This window comes from Arachis hypogaea, chromosome 13 (genome assembly GCF_003086295.3).
Source record: "Arachis hypogaea cultivar Tifrunner chromosome 13, arahy.Tifrunner.gnm2.J5K5, whole genome shotgun sequence".
NCBI classification, from domain to species: domain Eukaryota; kingdom Viridiplantae; phylum Streptophyta; class Magnoliopsida; order Fabales; family Fabaceae; genus Arachis; species Arachis hypogaea.
In genome coordinates this window covers 82,608,043-82,616,714 of record NC_092048.1, presented here as the reverse complement: position 1 = coordinate 82,616,714, position 8,672 = coordinate 82,608,043, and the positions used below count along the sequence as shown (strand labels likewise).

The 8,672-nt window shown below is 41.6% G+C and overlaps 1 non-coding gene across 1 annotated transcript; it reads left to right on the top strand.

The window, feature by feature from the left end:
- The first annotated feature begins 2,212 nt into the window (after positions 1–2,212).
- On the top strand, positions 2,213–2,320 carry LOC112739119 (small nucleolar RNA R71). Its single transcript, XR_003170059.1, has one exon. It is a non-coding gene; the product is annotated as a small nucleolar RNA R71 (small nucleolar RNA).
- Positions 2,321–8,672: the final 6,352 nt, after the last annotated feature.

The following is an 8,672-nucleotide window of genomic DNA, read 5'->3' as shown; positions in this document are numbered from 1 at the left end:
AGACATAAGGCATAATTTTCGAAAAAAAAAATAGAAAATAAAGAACAAGGAAATTAAAGAACGGGTCCACCTTAGTGATGGCGGCTTGTTCTTCCTCTTGAAGATCTTATGGAGTGCTTGAGCTCCTCAATGTCTCTTACTTGCCTTTGTTGCTCTTCTCTCATAACTCTTTGGTCTTCTCTAATTTCATGGAGGAGGATAGAATGCTCTTGGTGCTCCACCCTTAGTTGTCCATGAGTGGGATCTCTTGTTTGCTCCATCCTTTTCTTAGTGATGGGCTTGTCCCCATTAATGAGGATGTCTTCCTCTATGTCAATTCCAGCTGAATTGCAGAGATGACAAATGAGATGAGGGAAGGCTAATCTTGCCAAAGTAGAGGACTTGTCCGCCACCTTGTAGAGTTCTTGGGATATAACCTCATGAACTTCTACTTCCTCTCTAATCATGATGCTATGGATCATTATCGCCCGGTCTATAGTAAGTTCAGACCGGTTGCTAGTGGGAATGATTGAGCGTTGGATGAACTCCAACTATCCTCTAGCCACGGGCTTGAGGTCATGCCTTCTTAGTTGAACCGGCTTCCCTCTTGAATCTCTCTTCCATTGAGCGCCCTCTTCACAAATGTCTATGAGGATTTGGTCCAACCTTTGATCAAAGTTGACCCTTCTAGTGTAGGGGTGTGCATCTCCTTGCATCATGGGCAAGTTGAATGCCAACCTTACAAGGGAGTCTTCATTCACTTGAAGGAATAATTCTCCTCTGTCAACATCAATCACAACTTTTGCTGTGGCTAGGAAGGGTCTGCCAAGGATGATGGATTCATCCATACACTTCCCAGTCTCTAAGATTATGAAATCAGCAGGGATGTAATGGTCTTCAACCTTTACCAAGAAATCCTCTACAAGTCTATAAGCTTGTTTCCTTGAATTGTCTACCATCTCTAATGAGATTCTTGCAGCTTACACGTCAAAAATTCCTAGTTTCTCCATTATAGAGAGAGGCATGAGGTTTATGCTTGACTCTATGTCACACAGAGCCTTTTCAAAGGTCATGGTGCCTATGGTGCAAGGTATTGAGAACTTTCCAGGATCTTGTCTCTTTTGGGGTAATCTCTGCCTAGTCAAGTCACCCAGTTCTTTGGTGAGCAAGGGGGGTTCATCCTCCCAAGTCTCATTACCAAATAACTTGGCATTTAGTTTCATGATTGCTCCAAGGTACTTAGCAACTTGCTCTTCAGTAACATCTTCATCCTCTTCAGAGGAAGAATACTCATCAGAGCTCATGAATGGCAGAAGTAAATTCAATGGAATCTCTATGGTCTCAGTGTGAGCCTCAGATTCCCATGGTTCCTCATGAGGGAACTCCTTGGAGGCCAGTGGACGTCCATTGAGGTCTTCCGCAGTGGAGATCACTGCCTCTTCCTCCTCTCCAGGTTCGGCCGTGTGGGTTATGGTGATGGCCTTGCACTATCCTTTTGGATTCTCTTCTGTATTGCTTGGAAGAGTACTAGGAGGGAGTTCAGTAACTTTCTTACTCAGCTGACCCACTTGTGCCTCCAAATTTCTAATGGAGGACCTTGTTTCAGTCATGAAACTTTGAGTGGTTTTAATTAGATCAGAGACTACAGTTGCTAATTCAGAGTGGCTCTACTTAGAATTCTCTATCTGTTGCTGAGAATATGATGGAAAAGGTTTACTATTGCTAAACCTGTTTCTTCCACCATTATTGTTATTGAATCCTTGTTGAGGCCTCTGTTGGTCCTTCCATGAGAGATTTGGATGATTTCTCCATGAAGGATTATAGGTGTTTCCATAGGGTTCTCCCATGTAATTCACCTCTTCCATTGCTAGGTTCTCAAGATCATAAGCTTCTTCTTCAGATGAAGCTTCTTTGGTACTGCCTGTTGCTGCTTGTATTCCAGACAGACTTTGAGAAATCATATTGACTTGCTGAGTCAATATTTTATTCTGAGCCAGTATGGCATTCAGAGTATCAATCTCAAGAACTCATTTCTTCTGATTTGTCCCATTATTCACAGGGTTCCTTTCAGAAGTGTACATGAATTGGTTATTTGCAACCATCTCAATGAGTTCCTGAGCTTCTGCAGGCGTCTTCTTCAGATGAAGAGAGATCCTCCAGCAGAGCTGTCCAATGACATCTTAGACAATTCAGACAGACCATCATAGAAGATACCTATGATGCTCCATTCTGAAAGCATGTCAAAAGGGCACCTTCTGATTAATTGCTTGTATCTTTCCCAAGCTTCATAGAGGGATTCACCATCCTTCTGTCTGAAGGTTTGGTCTTCCACTCTAAGCTTACTGGTATGCGAAATTGTTACTCTGAGGTTGTAAAATTTGTTGTTCGTTCTCTCCCTGGCAATGGCGCTAATAACTGGTGCACAACACCATGGTCCAAACATAACTTTACAACTTCGCACAACTAACCAGCAAGTGCACTGGGTCGTCCAAGTAATAAAACCTTTTGTGAGTAAGGGTCGATCCCACGGAGATTGTTGGTATGAAGCAAGCTATGGTCACCTTGTAAATCTCAGTCAGGCGGATATCAAATGGTTATGGAGTTTTCGAATTATAATAAATAAATAGAAAATAAAGATAGAAATACTTATGTAATTCATTGGTGAGAATTTCAGATAAGCGTATAGAGATGCCTTCGTTCTTCTGAACTTCTGCTTTCCTGCTGTCTTCATCCAATCAGTCCTACTCCTTTCCATGGCAAGCTTTCTGTAAGGGCATCACCGTTGTCAATGGCTACATCCCATCCTCTCTGTGAAAATGGTCCAAATGCTCTGTCATGGCATGGCTAATCATCTGGAGGTTCTCGATCATACTGGAATAGGATTTACTATCCTTTTGCGTCTGTCACTACGCCCAGCACTCGCGAGTTTGAAGTTCGTCACAGCCATCCCATCCCAGATCCTACTCGGAATACCACAGACAAGGTTTAGACTTTTCGGATCTCAGGAATGGCCATCCATGGGTTCTAACTTATACCACGAAGATACTAATAACTCGGACTCGGTCCCCTGTATTAGATATCTAAGAGATACTCATTCTAGCTTGGTTGCATGTAGAACGGAAGTGTTTGTCAGGCACGCGTTCTTAAGTGAAAATGATGATAAGCGTCACATAATCATCACATTCATCATGTTCTTGGGTGCGAATGGATATCTTAGAAGCGTAATAAGTTGAATTGAATAGAAAAACAGTAGTACTTTGCATTAATCTTTGAGGAAGAGCAGAGCTCCACACCTTAATCTATGGAGTGCAGAAACTCTACCGTTGAAAATACATAAGTGATGAAGGTCCAGGCATGGTCGAATGGCCAACCCCCAAAACGTGATCACAGGATCAAAAATACAATCCAGGATCTTCCAAAGATCCTTAATACAATACTAAAAAGTCCTATTTATACTAAACTAGTTACTAGGGTTTACAGAAGTAAGTAATTGATCCATAAATCCACTTCCGGGGCCCACTTGGTGTGTGCTTGGGCTGAGCTTGAAGTTTACACGTGGAGAGGTCATTCTTGGAGTTGAACGCCAGTTTGTAACGTGTTTCTGGCGTTCAACTCTGGTTTGTGACGTGTTTCTGGCGTTTAACTCCAGACTGCAGCGTAGAACCGGCGTTCAACACCCTTTTGCATCATCTAAACTCGGCCAAAGTATGGACTATTATATATTGCTGGAAAGCCCTGGATGTTTACATCCCAACGCAATTAAAAGTGCGCCATTTGGAGTTCTGTAGCTCCAGAAAATACACTTTGAGTGCAGGGAGGTCAAAATCCAACAGCATCAGCAGTCCTTCTTCAACCTCTGAATCTGATTTTTGCTCAAGTCCCTCAATTTCAGCCAGAAAATACCTGAAATCACAGAAAAATACACAAACTCATAGTAAAGTCCAGAAATGTGAATTTGACATAAAATCTAATAAAAACATCCCTAAAAGTAACTAGATCCTACTAAAAACATACTAAAAACAATGCCAAAAAGCGTATAAATTATCCGCTCATCACAACACCAAACTTAAATTGTTGCTTGTCACCAAGCAACTGAAAATCAAATAGGATAAAAAGAAGAGAATATACTATAAATTTCAAACTATCAATGAAACATAGCTCCAATCAGATGAGCGGGACTTGTAGCTTTTTGCCTCTTGAATAGTTTTGGCATCTCACTTTATCCATTGAGGTTCAGAATGATTGGCATCTATAGGAACTCAGAGTTCAGATAGTGTTATTGATTCTCCTAGTTCAGTATGTTGATTCTTGAACATAGCTACTTTATGAGTCTTGGCCGTGGCCCTAAGCACTTTGTTTTCCAGTATTACCACCGGATACATAAATGCCACAGACACATAACTGGGTGAACCTTTTCAGATTGTGACTCAGCTTTGCTAAAGTCCCCAATTAGAGGTGTCCAGGGTTCTTAAGCACACTCTTCTTTTGCTTTGGACCTTGACTTTAATCGCTCAGTCTCAAGTTTTCACTTGACACCTTCACGCCATAAGCACATGGTTAGGGACAACTTGGTTTAGCCGCTTAAGCCAGGATTTTATTCCTTTAGGCCCTCCTATCCACTGATGCTCAAAGCCTTGGGATCCTATTTATTACCCTTGCCTTTTGGTTTTAAGGGCTATTGGCTTTTTGCTCTTGCCTTTTGGTTTTAAGAGCTTTTGGCTTTATCTGCTTGCTTTTTCTTTTTCTATTTTTTTTATTTTTTTTTTGCCATTTTTTTTTCTACAAGCTTTGTATTCGCTGCTTTTTCTTGCTTCAAGAATCATTTTTATGATTTTTCAGATTATCAAATAACATGTCTCCTTGTCATCATTCTTTCAAGAGCCAACATATTTAACATTCATGAACAACAACTTCAAAAGACATATGCACTGTTTAGGCATTCATTCAAAAAACAAGAAGATTGTCACCACATCAATATAATTAAACTAAGTTCAAGGATAAATTCGAAACTCATGTACTTCTTGTTCTTTTGATTTAAAACAGTTTTCATTTAAGAGATGTGATGGATTCATAGGACATTCATAACTTTAAGACAAAGTTACTAAATACTAATGATCATGTAATAAGACACAAACATGGATAAGCACTTAACATAAAGAAAACAAAAAACAGAGAATGTAAGAACAAGGAATGAGTCCACCTTATTGATGGTGGCATTTTCTTCTTGAGGAACCAATGATGTCCTTGAGCTCTTCTATGTCTCTTCCTTGTCTTTGTTGCTCCTCCCTCATTGCTTTTTGATCTTCTCTAATTTCATGAAGGATGATGGAGTGCTCTTGATGTTCCACCCTTAATTGTCCCATGTTGGAACCTAATTCTCCTAGGGAGGTGTTGATTTGCTCCCAAAAATTCTGTGGAGGAAGGTGCATCCCTTGAGGTATCTCAGGGATTTCTTGATGGTGAGCTTCCTCATGCGTTTCTTGAGCTCCATGAGTGGGCTCTCTGGTACGCGGAATCGTGATTACACTTTAATTATGTAAAGTTCATTGCTCTTTCTTTCCCTGGAAATGGCGCCAAAAACATGATGCCAAAACCACGGTTCACAAATCCGTGTAACTGACCAGCAAGTGCACTGGGTCGTCCAAGTAATACCTTACGTGAGTAAGGGTCGAATCCCACGGAGATTGTTGGTATGAAGCAAGCTATGGTCACCTTGCAAATCTCAGTTAGGCAGATATAAATTGATAATGGTGTTTTCGAATAAAATAGGGATAGAAATACTTATGTAATTCATTGGTAGGAATTTCAGATAAGCGAATGGAGATGCTTTCATTCCTCTGAACCTCTGCTTTCCTGCTATCTTCATCCAATCAGTCTTACTCCTTTCCATGGCTAGCTTTATGTGATACATCACCACTGCCAATGGCTACTTTCGGTCATCTCTCGGGAAAATGATCCAATGCCCTGTCACGGCATGGCTAATCGTTTGGAGGCATCACCCTTGTCAATGGCTTCATCTTATCCTCTCAGTGAAAATGGTCAACGCACCCTGTCACGGCACGGCTATTCATCTGTCGGTTCTCGATCATGCTGGAATAGGATTTACTATCCTTTTGCGTCTGTCACTAATGCCCTGCAATCGCGAGTTTGGAGCTCGTCACAGTCATTCATTCATTGAATCCTACTCGGAATACCACAGACAAGGTTTAGACTTTCCAGATTCTCTTGAATGCCGCCATCATTCTAGCTTACGCCACGAAGATTCTGATTAAGAGATCTAAGAGATACTCATTCAGTCGAAGGTAAAACGGAAGTGGTTGTCAGGCACGCGTTCATAGGGAATGATGATGATTGTCACGTTCATCACATTCAGGTTGAAGTGCGAATGAATATCTTAGAAGCGAAATAAGATGAATTGAATAGAAAACAGTAGTACTTTACATTAATCTTTGAGGAGCAGCAGAGCTCCACACCTTAATCTATGGAGTGTAGAAACTCTACCGTTAAAAATACATAAGTGAAAGGTCCAAGCATGGCCGAGATGGCCAGCCCCCAAAACGTGATCACAGGTTCAAAATACAATCCAGGATGGTTAAAAAGACACCTAATACAATAGTAAAAGGTCCTATTTATAATAAACTAGCTACTAGGGTTTATAGAAGTAAGTAATTGATGCATAAATCCATTTCCGGGGCCCACTTGGTGTGTGCTTGGGCTGAGCTTGAGTGTTGCACGTGTAGAGGTCCTTCTTGGAGTTGAACGCCAGTTTGGGCGTTCAACTCTGGTTTTGGCTCCTTTTCTGGCTCTGGACGCCGGATTTGGGCAGAAAGCTGGCATTGAACGCCAGTTTACGTCGTCTATTCTTGGTCAAAATATGGACTATTATATATTGCTGGAAAGCCCTGGATGTCTACTTTCCAACGCAATTGGAATCGCGCCATTTCGAGTTTTGTAGCTCCAGAAAATCCACTTTGAGTGCAGGGAGGTCAGAATCCAACAGCATCAGCAGTCCTTCTTCAACCTCTGAATCTGATTTCTGCTCAAGTCCCTCAATTTCAGCCAGAAAATACCTGAAATCACAGAAAAACACACAAACTCATAGTAAAGTCTAGAAATGTGAATTTAACATAAAAACTAATGAAAACATCCCTAAAAGTAACTAGATCCTACTAAAAACATACTAAAAACAATGTCAAAAAGCGTATAAATTATCCGCTCATCACTCTCTTGTTTGCTCCATCCTTTTCTTAGTGATGGGCTTCTCTTCCTCAATGGGAATGTCTCCTTCTATGAAAGCTTCAGCTGAGTAACATAGATGGAAAATAAGATGAGGGAAAGCTAGCCTTGCCAAGGGGGAGGACTTTTCGGCTATTTTGTAGAGTTCAAGGGAGATGACTTCATAAACTTCTACTACCTTACCAGTCATGATGCTATGAATCATGATGGCCCGATCCACAGTAACTTCAGATCGGTTGCTAGTGGGGATGATGGAGCGTTGGATGAACTCCAACCATCCTCTAGCCACAGGCTTAAGGTCCAGTCTTCTAAGTTGAACCAGTTTGCCTTTTGAGTCAATCTTCCATTGAGCTCCTTCCACACATATGTCCATGAGGACTTGGTTCAACCTTTGATCAAAGTTGACTCTCCTTGTGTAAGGGCGTGCGTTCTCTTCCATCATTGGCAAGTTGAACGCCAACGTTACATTTTCCGGACTAAAATCTAAGTAATTCCCCCGAACCATAGTGAGATAATTCTTTGGGTTCGGGTTCTTACTTTGATCATGGTTCCTTGTGATCCATGCATTAGCATAGAACTCTTGAACCATTAGAATTCTGACTTGTTGGATGGGGTTTGTTAGAACTTCCCAACCTCTTCTATGGATCTCATGTGGGATCTCCAGATACTCATTTCTCTTGAGTTTGAAAGGGACCTTGGGGATCACCTTCTTCTTGGCCAAAACATCATAGAAGTGGTCTTGATGAGCTTTGGAGATGAATCTTTCCATCTTCCATGACTCGAAGGTGGAAGCTTTTGTCTTTCCTTTCTCTTTTCTAGAGGATTCTCCGGTCTTAGGTGCCATCAATGGTAATGGAAAAACAAAAAGCTTATGCTTTTACCACACCAAACTTAGAATATTGCTCGCCCTCGAGCAAGAGAAGAAAGAATAGATGATGAAGAAGAAGAAAATATGGAGGAGAGGAGGGAGAGGTGTATTCGGCCAAGAAGGGGAAGAGAGGGTTGTGTTGTGTGAAAATGAAGAAGAATGGAGGGCTTTATATAGGGAAGGGAGGGGGGTTAATTTCGGCCATATAGGGTGGGTTTGGGTGGGAAATTGATTTTGAATTTTGAAGGTAGGTGGAGTTTATGAGGTAGGTTTATGGGGAAGAGTGGATGGATTTGAGTGGTGAAGTGGTGATAGGGAAGACAGATTGAGGTGATTGGTGAAGAGTTTTGGGGAAGAGTGTTTATTGGGAAGAGAGGATGAACATTGAGAAGAGGGAAGAGAGTGAGTGGTGGTAGGTGGGGACCCTGTGGGGTCCACAGATGCTGAGTTGATCCTATAGGGTCCACAGATCCTGAGGTATCAAGGATTTGCATCCCTGCACCAATTAGGCATGTAAAATGCCTTTGCATGCAATTCTGGTGTTTAAACGCCGAATTGATGCTTGTTCTGGGCGTTCAGCACCCAGATG